This window comes from Lactuca saligna, chromosome 8 (genome assembly GCF_052625555.1).
Source record: "Lactuca saligna cultivar CGN05327 chromosome 8, ASM5262555v1, whole genome shotgun sequence".
In the NCBI taxonomy this organism is placed as follows: domain Eukaryota; kingdom Viridiplantae; phylum Streptophyta; class Magnoliopsida; order Asterales; family Asteraceae; genus Lactuca; species Lactuca saligna.
The window spans coordinates 13,768,327-13,786,535 of NC_136424.1; positions in this window are offsets into that span (position 1 = coordinate 13,768,327).

An 18,209-nucleotide genomic window follows, 5' to 3' on the forward strand; every position below is an offset into this window, starting at 1 on the left:
AATGATGTTCTTGAATGGCTTATTATTGGCCCAATCACCAAAGCCCAATAGAAAGGCCCAACTTAAGGCCGAAGTGAAATTAGGGTTTTCACATAAAACGACGATTATGGTTAAGTGTTTTTACTTAACCCATTAAGGACTTAATCCATTAAGTCCAACATTGCCTTAGGTTAATTTACCAATGATTGTTAATTAATATTTCAAGTTTATTAATCATTTCCAGTGCGGGTCCCGATTAATCCCCAAAATTAGGGTTTCATGACATTAGGGTTTTCCAAACCCTAATTAGGATTTCCAACCCAATACTTGGCCATTAATCACATGTTTGGGCTTTAATGTCAATTAGGGCTTCATTCGACCCATTAGGGTTTCATTGGGCCCACTATGGTTTTATTGGGTCCATTTTGTCCAAGCATTCCAAACGATTCAAAACGCAAACGAGGCACACCACCACCCAAAATGGCGGCTGATAGCGGCAGCCACCACCTCACGGTGGTGGTTATGGGTTTTTCTATTGATTATTCCGACATTATTACAGTTTACAAAACCAACCCCAACAACACACACACTCACTAACGTAAACACACAAATATAACCACCCTAGTGGTGGTCGGCAGTGATACATGGTGGCAGAACAAAAATAGACGCGACAACCACCATGGTTGGCAGCCATAGTGGTTTTCTCGGGGTTTTCTGGCCAACCGAAAACACACACACGCAACTTGACTAACAACAGCAACCAACACACACCCCCGATGGGGAAAACCAAATCCAGTTGTCCTTCACGGCGGCTTGCAGCGGTACACGACGACGGTCATAATACTTGGTAGCAACTCACGGTGAGATGACACCACACGAACACGACATCACCTCCGATTAGGTTATCCACGAGAAAATGACAACATCCACGACAGAACGATGCCTTATCGGTGGTTTTCAGCTTGACGACGGTCTTCCGTTTACCCTTGACCTCCGACAATGAGGTCGTAATAGCGGTACTCGAACTTGACTGGCAGTGGTGCATTCCTCCATACTCATGACTGAAATGACGCTACCCCCATCGATCTCCGTCTTCAGCCTCCACTAAAAGATAGAAGCGGTAGTCCTCGACATGGTCGTGAGATGGTGGCGTCCGGTAGTCTAGAGGATGGTCGTGAGATGGTGGCGGCTGAACAACATAACTAGGGTTAGGGTTATGGACGAATTATATACCCGCCTCCATCCTAATGTTTTGCCATAATTATGCAAATGGCCCCTCCCTTCAGAAACATTTTCAAAACTAACCCATTAATTTACTCTTTCAGCCCTCAACATTAAAATCCATTACAATTCAGGTATAATATTTACCAATTACACCCCTGCTTCCACAATTTCTCTCAAATTCAATCCTTAATTTACCAAACAGCCTCTAAGCCTCCAACATCTCTTCAAATGAAGTCCCAAAAGTTACACTTTAACCCCCGAATAATCCCAATTATAGCATTCGGCCCCCCAAAACCAACACTCCACTAAATAATATAGATTTAGGGCGACTATTCGTTCATCCATTTTATCTATCTATTTATTTAATAAACAGGATGTTGCATATATATATATATATATATATATATATATATATATATATATATATATATATATAAAATATACATTACAACCCCACCTAAGCTTGGGTACTAAACCTATAAAATATGTTGTTTTAACTTAGTAAATATATCCGATTTAGTTTTCACTTGGTAAATATATCATTCTCGATAACATTTCTTTCCTCCATCATCGTTTTACCATCCTTATTTTCTTTCCACCATTATCGTTTATTACTTCACCTCAATGAACATTACTTTTTTCCAATGTCACAAAGATCTAAGATAATAAATATTCTTTGCTTCCTTATCAAAACTATTGTGTCGATCTTGAATCTACATCTTCAATTGTTAATCGTGAATCTCATAACCGCAATCTTTATATAGTAGAACAACGTATTTTCATGAGGTTTAGTACCTAAGCTTAGTTAAAACTTATTCATTTTTCATTTTCAGTTTTAGGAAATTAGAAAACATGTTTAGATGTGTGTTTTTCTATCGGTTTTTATTTTTAGAAAATGGTAGCGGTGGTAGGGTGGGTGTGGGGATGGTGGCAGTGACGGGGGGTAGTGGTGGTGTCGATGATGGAAACGGTAGCGGTGGTGGTGGCGGTGACAGCGGTGGTGGTGATGATAGGCGGTGGTGGTGGCGGCAACAATTATAGCAGTGGTGGTGGTGATGGTGATGGGCAGTGGTGGTGGTGATGGTGATGGTGATGGTAGGTCGGTGATTGTGGTAGTGGTGTTGGGTGGGTGGGTGTGTGTGTGTGTGGGTGTGGGCGTGAGTTTGTGGGTGTATTGTGTGTGTGTGTGTGTGTTTACAAGGATGTTGGTGGGGTATGTGTGTGTTTGTGGGTGTGTATGTGTGTGTAGGGGTGGGCGGTGGGGGTGGATGTTTGTGGGGGTTGGTGTAACGCCCCGATTCTCAGGTATTGATTTAATTAAGAATTTCTTTAGATTCAAGCCCTACTCGACGAGTTAAGGTTTCCCTACTCGTCAAGTAGCAGCGAGGCAGGATCGTGTAATTAGTGAGCTACTCGCCGAGTCCATAAAGGGACTCGACGAGTAGGAGCTGGCAGATGAAACCCTAAATCCTGGGGTTCTGCACTCTATTGAAGGGAGCGTAAGCCTCATTTGGCCTCCTTGCAGTCCTTGAGAGCTCATAGAAACCCTAACCTGTGTAGTGTTTCATTCTTGTGTATTGTAAGCTTGGAAAGAAGGCTTTTGTAATGCCCCAATTCTCTGGTATTGTTTTAAACAAGATTTATGGTGTTAAGCTCTACTCGACGAGTTGGCTGCCCTACTCGTCAAGTAGCAGCGGGGTGAGATCGCGGGTTAAGTGACCTACTTGATGAGTCCACCTTCGAGACTCGACGAGTAGGAGCTGGCAGGTGAAACCCTAATTCCCGGGGTTTGCACCCCTATTTAAAGGGACCTTAGCCTCCCTTGGACCCCTTTACAGCTCTAAAGAGTCCTTATTCATGTGTGTGTGCCTTGTGTGTGTGAAGCTTGAAAGGAGAATCTTTGGAGGGGGAAGACTTGGAGGAGAAGGCGATTGGAGCAATTAGAGTGTGGGAATCAACACTATCTCGGTTATCATCTTTCAGAGGTACTCAAATTGTCATTCTCCTTATAAATCTCTGATATTGGTTGAGTTTTAGGGTTCCTTGTGGAACATAAAGTTGATAAGATGAGCTATGGGCTAGATCTGAAGTTGTAACTTCAGATCTGGACCCTCCTTGGATTCTAGAGGCATAAAGTCACAGTTTTGGTCGTGATTGAGGTCCCTCTTGTGCATGAAGTCCCATTAAGAGCTTGGACTTGCATTTTGAGCCTTTAAAGCCATGCATGCACTTAAAGTTTGCAACTTTACGTGATAAGCATGCCTTAGAAGCTTGGATCTACGATTTGGAGCCGTTGCATGGATAAAAATGGGTTTGTATGGAAAAAGGACTGAATGGACTCGGCGAGTTGTAAGGTTGACTCGACGAATCACATGAAGATGGCCCTGAACTCGACGAGTTGGATGAACAACTCGGCGAGTCCGATGAAGATTGCCTTAAGACTCGACGGGTTGAAGAACAACTCGGCGAGTCGGATGAGTTTACTCCAGGATATGTTTGCGTGTGTATCCGTCGAGTTGCAAGGAGGAAACTCGACGAGTGGCCTTAAACTTTGATCAATAATCGAAGGAACTTGACGAGTCACCCCAATGACTCGATGAGTTGGAATATACTTCAAGGAACTCGACGAGTAGCCGAGGGTGCTCGACGAGTTGAGGTCAACATGGACTGTGGACCTTGACTGAGGACTTTGACCTTGATCAGGGGTTGACTAGTGGGTTATGGAGTGCCTTATAAGGTTAAGGACTTATGAGTATATTGTACTATGATGATAGGTGGTGGATCCTGTGTCGCGTGATCCGAGAGTTTGAGTTACCTTCCGAGTTGACATCTGCAAGGTGAGTTATCCTCACTATATCGATAGGGTCTACGACACCAAGGCCGACCCTTTAGTTGTTATCTGGATGATGGTAAGATGTATGTGGTTATGATCTGTTAGATCGGTGACAGGATAGTCATTTTGTTATGTTCTTATGATCCGTAGGGATTGGTATGTTAGTGACCTGTTAGCTCGGTGCTCTAGTTTTGTGAGGATGCTATGATCGATGATCAGTATGATAGATATGTTGATACTTGTATATGCCAGTATATGTTATTTATGCGCACATGGTTAATTGTTTGTGGGTTGGGTTGAGGCGGTCCTGCTTTGTGCTGAAGGCCAACATACCCTATGAGCGGTCCGGGGAGATTGTAGGCCCACGTGGCGGTCCAGTCATGCCGAAGGCTCGGTATAGATTCTGTTAGACTGTAGGCCCTGTAGGGCGGTCCAGTCAGGCCGATGGCTCAGTATGCATGTTGTGATTGTTGTCGCTGATATGGTACTATCAGCGGGGTATTGGTATTTTGGGGGTAGCTCACTAAGCCTTCGGGCTTACAGTTTTCAGTTAAATGTTTCAGGTACTTCCGGAGATCATGGCAAGACGAAGGCGTGGCCGTACCGCTCCTCATCCTTATGTTATGATCTGTTTTTGGGACACTCTGATGACTATTGATTTGGAAATGTTTTGTAAACAATTACTATTTGGTTTTTTTTTTTTTTAAAGTTTAAATTTGGCGTAAATTTTATGGATGTTACAGCTTTGTGGGAGGAAGAACTTGGAGAACAAGAGGATAGCAGCAAGGAAGGAGTGGAAATCCGAGATCTACCTCAGTTAGCATCCATTGAAGGTATCAAGTCGAAATCTTTATCTCTTTTCCTTCTAGACCTCATATGGTGGAGATCTAGGGTTTTTATGGTTTGAATAAGGTGATATTGCAAGATATGAGCTAAATCTGAAGTTGTAACTTCATATCTGGACCCTTCTCAAGTTCTAGAGTCATAAAGTTTCTGTCTTGGTTGTGGATGAGGCCCCCCTTGTGCATGAAACCCCATTAAGAGCTTAGATTTGGCATTAAGAACCTTTTTAGCCATGCATGCACGTAAAGTTTGCAACTTTACGTGAAAGGCACGCCTTGGAAGCTTGGATCTGTAATTTGGAGCCATTGCATGGCTTAAACGAGTCTGTATGGCTTAAGGACTGAAGGAACTCGGCGAGTCGCAAGGTCGAATCGGTGAGTCACATGAAGATGGCCGTGACCTTGACAAGTTGGAGGAACAACTCGATGAGTCCGATGAAGATTGCCATAGACTCAACGAGTTGAAAGAACAACTCAGCGAGTCAGATGAGTTTTCCCCAAGTTAGGAACGCGTGTGTATCGATGTGTTGCTAGAAGGAAACTCGACGGGTGGCCTTAGGGTTTAAATCGAAAATCGTAAGAACTCGATGAGTCACCCCGGTGACTCGGCGAGTGGGTAAGAACTTCAAGGAACTCGGTGAGTAGCCGAGGGTACTCGACGAGTTAAGGTCAACATGGATTGTTGACCTTGACTGAGGAGTTTGACTTTGACCGGGGGTTAACTAGTTGGGTTATGGAGTACTTTGTGAGGATGAGGACTTATGAGCATATTCGTACTTGATGGGTTTTAGCCATAAGAACATCCTATGTTACCTTGATTGTTATGTAGTAATAACAATCTCAATTCCTCCTTGTAATGACTTTAGAAAGCTTAGAGTCACAATTGTCACTCCTCTAATGGATCACAAACACCAAGAGCAAGAGGATGAAGAATAAGGAGAGAGGAGGCTGCCCAAAAACGTCTAGAAACCCTAGTGGAACTCTTCCTACCATTTTTGGGGCTTAAGGGTACTTTATATACATGTAGGCTATTAGGGTTTTCAACTAGGAAACCCTAAACTGAGTGCTTAAGCCCTAAGCAGCCCATGGATCCTTTTAGAATATCCCTTGGACGATTTCTAATGGGTTTCCCCATAGAATTCGTCCAACCTATTATTCCAAGGTGATCCATAGCCCAAATGCAATTATCTTATAATTACAGTTCCAGTCCCTGAAGTTTAATTAATGTCTTTTAGTCACAAAATTAATTATCAATTAATTCTTGACTAATATTAATTAGACAATATGATTTCTTTTTTAATATATTATTCTCATAATATATTAATAAATCATAATCAATCCTTTCTCTCCATAATTCATCCTATCAAGTTGCTTTGGTGAAGGCAACCCAAAAGGACCATGCATCATCGGGTCAAGTACATACCAAAATAGTTATGGACTTAGACACTAATCCAAGAGTCTCCCACTTGGATAAGTCTAACAACTATTCTGCATATGACTTCAGATCCTGATCGGCAATCGTAGCTTTCAAAAACCGTTGTCAACTCTGATCTTATCAGATACGCGTGTCCTTTAGATAAGGGATCATATATTCCTCCATTCTAGATATCGTATAGATATGAGTCATGAATTTTAATCATTCTCTCTATACTCTTTCCCGACTTCCGATTTATGACGACTGACATCAGACTATAATTGATCACATCAAACAAGTCTCGGCTTGGCCAAGCGCTAAGGTGTCATCACTAAATCATCGAGTGGCCCAAAGATATCGTTTTTTCCTACTTTGAATAAAAGGAATGAATAAACTTTGATTCAATGCTTGCTTGCACTCACTTACTGAATCAAACACAACAATATGTTCTATAACACCAAGTTACTAGTGCGTTTACATATTATCAATGTGCAACTGATTCGCAAGATACAACTCACACATCTCAGTTTCAAGAATATAAAATGTTATCGTCTCACTAATCACCCGTGATAAAATCCATGAAGTGATCCAAGTGAGCGTGGGTTTAATCTAATGCTCAAATCATATTCATAAGCACTCATGAGCGTTGCAGCAATCATTTGCTTATGTCTAATACACTTTAGACAATCCACACACCAATTCACGACAGTCTTCATTCATACCTACTTCCAACATATGAACGAATGTGGCCCGTTCGAATAATTTGACTGTTCTGAACCAATTAAATTATTCAGGAAGTCAAAACATGCAAAGTGAAACACAAGAATAATACTAATCCCATATGGCCCCAAACCTTTGAGTATAAATAATACACCTTTTATTTATCACCATATCGATTACTCATTATTTGTTGTTTTGGGTAATCAACGTTTTACTTGAATTACAACTACACTTGTTCCATGCTCTTAGCATGCACACAATGCTAACCTACGGTCCTTACTTTGTGAAATAGATCAAATGAACACATTTCCAATCATACTCATTTCACAATTCCCAATCCTTATCACAAGTGTAAGAATATCAAATTCTTGCCACTTATAGAATATGTTAGATTCTAACATTTTATGCAATGATCCTTTCGTAATGTCACTGCACTAAAGTTACAATGACTATTGCCAATGAAATTACAAAGTTCTCTATCGGATATTGTTACAAGACAATTCCATAGATGTGATGTCTCTCACTCAAAGTACATTCCTTTGAACATCCTTTTGCATAAAAGTTTCTAATCTATCCAACTCCCAATATGGAAACATTTCCATACTTACCATATGACAACTCATTCTTAATAGAATCTTATCTATTCATAATAATGTCGATATGGTCCATCCAATATCATACTTCCAACTACTCACAAGCGACCAATCCTCAACGAGCTTTGGATCGTACTTTGATAGTTGTTTAATTATCTTAGTCAAAAACCGATTCTTGTGCTTTTTCCCTCTTAATGCGCCAAACATTTGGAAAATTTTAGAATGGTCAAATATTATAGTATCTGCAATCGATCCTTTACCCGAAGCATATGGGACACGATGCATAATGTCTTACATGAAGATTTGATTCTTTATCAATATTCTGCCATAATATTTTATGTGTCACGTTCTCACAATTCGAACTATGAAGAGGGATGCCATAATCATAATCGAAATTTAAGAACACACTATGTATCCTTGACTAAATTTATTAACATTCCACAACCTAAGCCTTTAGATTTGAAATGAAGCATAATATTCTCTCCCTGAATTATAGCAAAACAACTATTCAATCTTTACAACTTTGCAAAGTATAACTCTTGTTTTCTATAATTAATATTGCTAACTTGCAATACTTGCCTTAATAATCAAACAAGCACAACATTTATGCTCCCACTATCATGATGATAATTATCATATAAGCATAACACTTATGCTCCCACTAACTTTGACATGTATTCAAAAAACAGCTTAACTTTCAGATTTCTAATACCAGATGCTTCGATAAGCCTTTATCTAAGCTTCTTAACCTTATACACCTTTTCTTTTAGATAACTCATATGTGTGTCTAAAAACTTCAGACTAATTTCCAAGTCTCACAATTCGAATCATGGAAAGGGATACCGTAACCATAATCAAATTCGAGAATACAATTTCACAATCACTATCTTCTTAAAATTTCTCTTAGCGAAAGCATTTCCTCACAGTCATTTTCATGAAGGAGGGAATCTTATGACACTTAGATTTTAACGGTGTATGTGTTCCTATCCATGCGAATTTGTCAAAACCAAAGTTTTCGACAAATTCAAACTCATATGGACTGAACACTCTAAATCTTGATTTCTTGTCTTATGGTAGCACGAGTGCCCACCATGTCTTCCAAGTAGTTAAGCAGCTCACCCTTTCCTATCAATGTACTTTTCATTGATCAAGGTGCTCTCCTTTTATGCATTCAAATGAGAACTCATAGAACTCACATGCATAATTAACTCAACTGGAACGGTCACAGAAATAAGATAGTGTCAACACGATAGGTCGTAAACCTCAACTCGTGTGCTAGTGATGATTGACAAGGTTTATTCTTGATTAGTTCTTGAACTTTTCGAGATCATTAAGACTCCCACTAACTCCTTGACATAGAATATTCTCTTGTCAATAAACATTTCTCGACAAAACAATATTCAAGAGTAAGTGTAGCTTTTATCAAGACAAAACACTTCATAAAATTGGTCCTAGTTGGTCATTGTCCTCTCCAAGACATCACAACTTACCAATTCCAAATGTGCAAGAATAAGAAAAACTTTTTCTAAATTCTACATTTGATGAATGTTATAAACCTTCTTAAGACTTGTCACTCAATGTCACAATCTTAACTCTAAGACTTGTTTTGGAACGAAGTATGATTGACTTTTTGATTTAACCATTTCTTCAATTCTTGATTCCTCTTCTTAGACATACAACTGCACTAAGACTCACTTATAGGATCAATTGAGATATGGTTCTTAATCATTAAGACCTATCATAAAACATAATAAAAGGTACTCTCCCTTCTTCTTAGAATAGAGAAATTTTTATCTTTCTGCCCACTTGATTTTTCTTATTCGTTCTAATATTGATTTAAACTCTTTCAATCAATTCAGAATTACACTTAATCTTATAAGTATAATCATATTTACTAAACCTTTAGTAAATCATGACAAATATCTTTATCACTCTTGTGGTGGACTTTATCAACACACAACTTTGTGTACTCGATCTCCTAGTCCTTCACTTGACACTTTGTCAACGAATTAGTCTAATTTCCAAATATGAAATTTCTCATTTATCATGCAATACTCATTGCATGATTCCAAGTTTTTGTCCAATTGAAACTTGGGTGATGAGAAACTCTCCCTATTTGGTAAATTCTTGATATTTCCACAAATAACATACTTAAGAATCAAATCCATTATTGCTAATAATAGAAACATTCAAATATCAATTTTTCATACGCGCCATTGCAAGGATAAATAAATAATATAAAATCAAAATTTATTTTATTGTGGAATAATTTGTCCTTACAATGTAATTCAATTGAAAAACTATGTTAATACATATTTCTTAGCAATCTTATTCTAACTCCAAGTAGTAGCTTGAAATTCTAATCTTCAAGCAATGCGATCGAAATCCATTTCTTCATGATTAGATTTAGCTCACTTCTTCCCTTAAGCTTCCTTTCTTTTCTTCGATCCTACAAACATCAAATGTAATCTTATCACATCATTTATTAAGAATCTAGAATAGGAACTTAAAAGAGTTAGTTAATGGATTTTACCTAAAGTGGAGTCATACGTTTTGACTCTCCCATATCTTAGATCTCTTAGGTAAATAGGGCAGTTTCGTCTCCAATGCCCCTTCACTTGGCAATAAAAGCAAATTGACTCTTTTGGAACAGCACATGGAACTACTTCAGAATTTGCCTTTCTCTTATGATCAAACTTTTCGATCATGGCATGCCTTTCGTTGCCATTACCTATATCCATAGAGGTTTGGAAGGCAGATTCACCAATCAACTTTGCTTTTCTAGTGCGCCAAATCATTGCTGATTCAACATCAATAAGCATATAGGTGAAATCGATGAGGGTCACATCATGGTTCATCATATAGTACTCTCTTACGAACTCACTATATGAGTTAGGGAGTGACTGAAGAACCCAGTCAATAGCTAGCTCCTCACAAACAATGGATCCCAACATCCTTAACCTATCAACGTGTGACTTCATCTCTAGGATGTGTGCACACACCGACTTTCCTTCTTTATGTTTACTTGCCAAAAGGGCTTGAGTGAGCTTGAACTTTTCAAGCCTTCGAACTTATGGGTTAGGGAGAATAATTGGAGGAGGTGGAGGAAGTGAAGCATGATCTCTTGTTCCTCGATCGAATCGTGGAATATCATCTTCATGTGGAAAGCTTGTTCCACGGGATTTGGGAAGACCATAGTTGTCGTATTTTGACATCTACAAAACGGGAGAAAATAAATTCAAGTTAGTTGATTGATTGAGTCCTTAGTAAATCACCCAAATGAGATACTAAGGCTAGGACCCAACACAATATTCCACAACTCGGGAGAGGGATGCCGTAACCCAAATTGCAGAACATTTGAAGGTAAGTGAATAACGATTCACTAATTTTCCACCATGAAAAACAAGAAGCAGATTTAGTTTTAAATGTATTGAAAACTCCAAGATCCTTTGAGATTCATTGAACTTTTCAATGGCATGTTTAAATCTCGATATGCCCCTCGATTTGTGACTGGGATGCCGAGGATCACAAAACAAGGTGTGAATAACCATGCAAACTTACATGGTGCCCCCACATGTTACAGTCACCTATTTGATGTGCCGGTTAACCACACACGCTCCACCAAACTATGAAAAACATTGAGTCACCCCTTGCTACCTTTTCTTAGAACGATTTAGTGTGCCGGTTAACCACACACGCTCCACTAACGTCTTCACAAGGGCACAAAGTGTAATTTCATGGAATTGCATCAATTCACTTTTGCCTAAAGTAACTAAGATTGGGAATTTAGTGAAAGCATTTAGTTACTTTTGTACTTCATTATACTTTTAATGGAAAGGATTCTGTCCTATCCTACCCGTTCGGCTAACGACCCTCCACTAGTCAAGAGTGCGGTGGGTAAGAGTGGATACCCATTCAATCGCCATTTTATAGGCAATTTCCTTAAACACCCCTTATAGACCAGCTTTGTGAATGAGACCTACTAACGGTAAGACTGACTTTTACTCATACATATATATATATATATAATATTAGACTTTCAATGTTACATATAGTATAGGGTATATTTTAAACTTTTAAAATACCAGTTGGTCTAATTTAACAAATTATACTTTTAATTTAATTAAATGTAAACCAAAAATTCTATGGGTTTATTAAATCTCTTTTAATTATACACCTTAATTAATTAATAAAACCATAAGGGTGTAACTTGAACTTTTCAAAACAATACTAGGGTTTTAGAATTTAACATTTCTAAATTAAACTTTTAATCAACTTTTAAATTCCAAAACTTGAGGGCAAGTTTTGAAACTTTTCAAAACACAACGGATCAAATAGCAAATAATTTAAATTAAACAATTAATTTAATGATTATCTAAATTTGACCTAAAATCAATTTCTTGCAAAATAATTTACCCAATTAATACAAATAATCAAACTTTAATCATATAAGGAAGTTATTATCTAATCCATTGGTAATTATCTTTTGTTTAATCAAGGATATACTCAAAATATGTTTAAAATTGGATTTTAATGACCCAAAACAGTTAAGGCAAGTATCCTCAAGTAAAACAGCAAGAAATCCCGAAACTACCTCCTTCTGACGCTCGAACTCGCCGAGTTCCTCTATGGACTCGCCGAGTTGAGGCCTACTCGCCGAGTCCACATTGGAACTCACCGAGTTCACCAGTCAGAGGGCCAAAAAACGATTTTTTTTTAACAAGAATGAATATGCTAGGCATCAATACAATAGAAACCAATCAAGGCTCTGATACCACTGATGGGTTTTAGCCATAAGAACATCCTATGTGCTCATGCAAACCCTAATGCTTGGATCTAGGTTTCTCTATTGTACATGCAACTCATCCAAGACTTTAAACCCTAGTTCTAGCATACAATTAATCATATTAACATAAGAATGAGGTTTAAAATATTACCTTGATTGTTATGTAGTAATAACAATCTCAATTCCTCCTTGTAATGACTTTAGAAAGCTTAGAGTCACAATTGTCACTCCTCTAATGGATCACAAACACAAACACCAAGAGCAAGAGGATGAAGAATAAGGAGAGAGGAGGCTGCCCAAAAACATCTAGAAACCCTAGTGGAACTCTTCCTACTATTTTTGGGGCTTAAGGGTACTTTATATACATGTAGGCTATTAGGGTTTTCAACTAGGAAACCCTAAACTGACTGCTTAAGCCCTAAGCAACCCATGAACCCTTTTAGAATATCCCTTGGACAATTTCTAATGGGTTCCCCCATAGAATTCGTCCAACCTATTATTCCAAGGTGATCCATAGCCCAAATGCAATTATCTTATAATTACAGTTCCAGTCCCTTAAGTTTAATTAATCTTTTTTAGTCACAAAATTAATTATCAATTAATTCTTGACTAATATTAATTAAACAATATGATTTCTCCTTTAATATATTATTCTCATAATATATTAATAAATCATAATCAATCCTTTCTCTCCATAATTCATCCTATCAAGTTTCTTTTGTGAAGGCAACCCAAAAGGACCATGCACCATCGGGTCAAGTACATACCAAAATAGTTATGGACTTAGACACTAATCCAACAGTACTATGGTAATAGGTGGTGGAGTCTTTGGCAAGTGATCCGAGAGTTGGGATTTATCTACCGAGTTGAAATCTACGACGTGAGTTATCCTCACTATACTAAGGGGTCTAAGTCACCAAGGCCGGCCCATTGATATGTTATCCTAGTAGTGTTAAATGTTGAGTATGAGTTATTGTTGCATGCTAGTGGTTACGCCAGGTAGGTAGATCTGTAGGACTACCTGTGATGTTACATGATTATTGCATGCTCAGTAGTTATGTTATATGTTAGGTGGGTTGGGTTGAGGTTGTATTGCTTCATGCGGTAGCCAAAAAACCCTAGAGTATTCCAGATATGAGCTGAGGGCCTGGTAGGCATTCCAGACTCTTACTGAGGACTCAAGAGTTTGATGGGTGTTTGTTTTGATGAACTTGACATGTTTTATAAAGTTTAAATTAGTTTGAAATTTTTGGTGTTACAGTTGGTGTTTGTGTGTGTTTTTGTGGGGGTGTGGGCGGATGTGTGTGTGTGTGTGTTTGTGGGGGTGGGGGTGGGTTTGGGAGTGAGTGTAGGTACGTAGGGGTATGATGGGTTGGGGGTATTAAGGTGAGGGTAGATAGAGGTGGATGAGATGTGAGTGAGTATGTGTTTATATTTAAAAAAAATGGAATTAGAAAAATGTGGAAAACAATGATTATTGGTTTTCCAAAATTTTCCGACTTTTTTGTAATTTTAGAAAACGGAAAATTTTCATTTTCCGTAAAAAATTTAGAAAAATAGACGAACTAAACGCGTTTTCAAAATTCTCATTTTTCTTGAAATTTTTATCCGAAAAACGATCCATTTTTTCGCAACTAAATGCACCATAAGGGTTTTAGTGTAGTAAAAAATAATATAGTGGTTTTTTCTAAGCATTTGGTGAAAATACATTGAGTTTTTTTTAAGGTTTTCCTTTAGATCTAATCAATATTCACATGTTAAGTTGGCTATCGATGGAGGTGAACTACTTTGGTCGTTGATATTGTGGAAACTTAAACCTATATAAGTTGGATTGCATTATATATGGATATGGCTTCGTTTGATTGTTTATAACAAATTCCAATTTCATGATCGTTTTATTTCATCTTTACCACTATTGTTTACTTGTTTTGTGTAACTTTTTATTGTCCATAAACACCAACGTTCAAGAAAAAAAACATCACTTGACTTATTTATAAATATAAATATCATATAATTTTTAACATTTTAAAAGAATTAATAGCAACTCATTGTGTTTCACTCAATTGAAAACTTTTTATGTTTGTGTACGAAATCATCAATCAATTTTATAATTGGCCATTGCATGGAAAAGTGGAATATTTCCATCACAATAACCCTTTACCTTTTCAATAATCAATATGCACATGCATGTTTGAATATACTTGTACTATATGAATTGTCGATTGTACATTTAACAATTTCAATTTAATGCAAAATTCTAATCGTAGAATTTAAATATGTTTTGAGATGATTAATGATAACTCTATTTGTGCTATAACATTTACATAATCACAATCCCTCGTATATGCTAATTACATAGCTGTTAATATGATGAAATATTTCTTCATGAGCATAAAAAGTTTGACACAATAAAATTAATAGATCGTGAGGACTAGTGCACTTTTAACTTAACCCATATTTTGTAGCAATTTATCAAAGTCAAAGGGCGTGGTTTGCCTTTCTATCGAAGAAAAGTGTTCACTTGATGCATATTAGGAAAAACTTTAACCTTTTGAAAAATCATACGTAAACTATAAGTCCATAACTTCTAGTTAACGTAAGTGTTAGATCGTGAGTGTTAAAATAATAACAAATGGGTCGAACGTGTTAATGTGTACCATATAATTATTGAAACTATAATCTAAAGTTTTCAAATATAATAATGGAGTTGTGAGTTGTGTGCATTTTTAGTGTAGGGTTGACCAAAACAATATTAGGCCTTTCAAGACATTTTTTTTGATCATTCCCTTTTTTATTTTACTTATCTGAAGGTAAAGAGAGCCAAAACTCAAATAGTTAATAAATAAAACATATTGAAATTGTTAATGGTTTTTAGTGTCATCCAATCATCTGGTGTGATTGTGGTTTATATAAGTGCGAAAAAAAAAAAAAAAAATCCAAACTATGATACAATACAAGTTAGATGGTGCATTGTACACACTTGTATAAGATGAATTTGATCCGGATACGACAAACGACGGGGGTTCAAGGGGGTCGTGCACCCTTGCGGGCTCCCTTCAAGGATATCAAAAATTATAATTCCAATCACATTCAAGTATACAACTAAATTGATCAAGCTCAATCATACTTCCAAGCATGGGGGTGTTGAGGGAGGGCAAAGTGGGCAGCCGCACAGAGCCAATTTTTTTTATTATATATTTTTATTTAAAAATAACAACTTATAATACCGACAAGGACCTTTTTTTACTTGTTTGTCATGGGCCTTCTTATATTTACCATATTTAGTGGAAGTTTAAATGTTAATCCTAAAAAATAGATCATATATTAAGATATTAAAGATATAATACCCTACTAGTCGATGCTAGGTAAAAACATAAATGCATTTTTACTTAAATCTACATATTCTCTAACATTTGTAGTTTAAGTCTAACTATTACTCTAAATATTTTCTTTACTTAAACCTAACTTCTTATCAATTGAAAAACCCCTTGTATGGGAAATATGATAGTTTTTAAAACATCATAATATTGGGTTTGTAAACCATTTAATAATAATGTGAGGAAAAAGTCCCAAACTTTAAAATCTTTTAACAAATAAATTGCTACAAAAACATATCAATTAATGCAAGAGACTAGGTAACTATATCAAGTTTAGCTATTTCAAACATATCATAAAGTCTTCTAAAAACCATCATAAACTCTTTGATATCCACAATGTCAATATATAATTGCTACTAAATTGAATACATGCCAAAATAGTAGGCTAGACTTGTGAAGCCTAGTAAGTAATATCAGTTTCAAACAAGTATAAGCAAAATATAAAAAACACCATCTATATATCATAATCAAAACCTTATTTCCTTTAAAACCCCAATATATAACCAAAAATTCATTAATAGAGGAAAACATTGCAATGAGTAAAGTACATTGTTATTAACTTTAGAACTTCAAAGAATCATAAAAAGGCCAACAACATATATAGTACATAATATGTGAAATGGAATAATTTCCAAACCCCAAGTCTATAACTCACAAAGTCATGTCCTTTAACTCTTAAGGGACTCTTAAGGCTCTCGAAGGAAAATGGTTAGTTGAAACACACACATGAAATAACATAATACCAAATTATTATGTAGCGGCTTCAACTTCACGACTTCAAAAATATAATACTAGGTTACATGTGAATCATCATAAATGAACCATGTTAGAGTTTGTATGTGATATATCCATTTTCACGGCCAGAAAAGACCGATTTTGTTTGTGCTTTATAAAAATTAGAGTACTCTTTTAATAAAATGTTGCGGAATTTGTTCCCAGAAAACATGATAAATACGTTATCAAAGCATTTCTAAAGAAATGTAATTTTATTCATTTTTAAAACATTTGGGATGTCATCGTCAATACAAAAACATAAGCATAAACAGAACTTACATTCATTTACACTAGTTATCTACATTTCTTTAATCTCTCAATGTAAAGTAGCTTCGTATCGACACCTGTGATACAAATAAGTTTGAGTGGGTCAGGTTGGGAAATGTGGTGAGTACACAGGGTTTTCAACACACAATAATATAATTATTATGTTTAAACATCAAACAATCAACCAAATTACCCATCCCCATTATCTTCCTTACTCTTAAGAGTCTACCCTAAGATTCATCTATCCTGCATTCGTTCATTCCGAAGTCCCTTGCTTCCAGGGTTATAGGATTGGCACTAAGTCCATAGCTATCAATGCTCGTTCGTAAAGCACTAATTCCACAGTTGCTAAAGTTCATTCATCGGGTACTAAATCCATAGCTACCAGTGTTTAGGTACTAATTCCATAGCTACCAACGTTTATCTATCAGGTACTAAGTCCATATCTAGCAACGTTTATCTATCAGGTACTAAGTCCATAGCTACCAACATTTAAATAATCAGGTACTAAGTTCATAGCTACCAACGTTTATTCAATAGGCACTAAGTCCATAGCTGCCAATGTTCACTCATATCATCTTTTATCTCTCATCATTCATCTACCTATGTTATACCCAACATATTTGTGGATATAAAATACGTATACAGTTTAAATTATTTAAAACTTGTATATAATCGTCCATCCAACATAAATAGCAAGTATACAGATAATATGCACATATAGCACATAGTTTATATAAAATACTTCATATCTATGTGTAATATGAAAGTCACTATGCACTCACTTGTTAAAGCAATGATTCCAAACCCGTACAACGCTTCGCGTCTTAATAATATAATTTCCTTCAACGAAACCTAATATTATTACCACTAGATTTTAGTCTAATATTTACTGTAACTAATTATTAGTCTTAGCATTATTATTATTATATAAGCGTTTAAATAATATTTTCCAACCACTATATACAGACAGGGGCCAGACATAAAACACCGGAGGGCAGGACCATTTTGGCATATAACACTTCTGAAATCCAACAACTCTATGCGACCCTTTAAACCAGATTCCCCGTACTGTGATTGGTTAAAAAGATATTATAACGACACTTATATAACACATATTAATAGCCCAAATAATTATTATAAGTTCCTAATAACATTACTATATTTAAATAAAATCTATATTAGAAATAGTGTAGGCGTAGCTCACTTACAACGAGTTTTTATTAAAAAAAATCGGGTTTCGCTGGAGCAACATTTCCGAGCCGAAAACTTTTCTTCTCGGAGCCATCGGGCGCTCCGGGTTTTCCTTCTCATGCTAGGGAGGTTCCCTAGACTTAGGAGGGATTTAGGGAGGCTAGAGAGAAGTTAGAGAGAGAAAGAAAGGTTTATGGTGTGAAGAA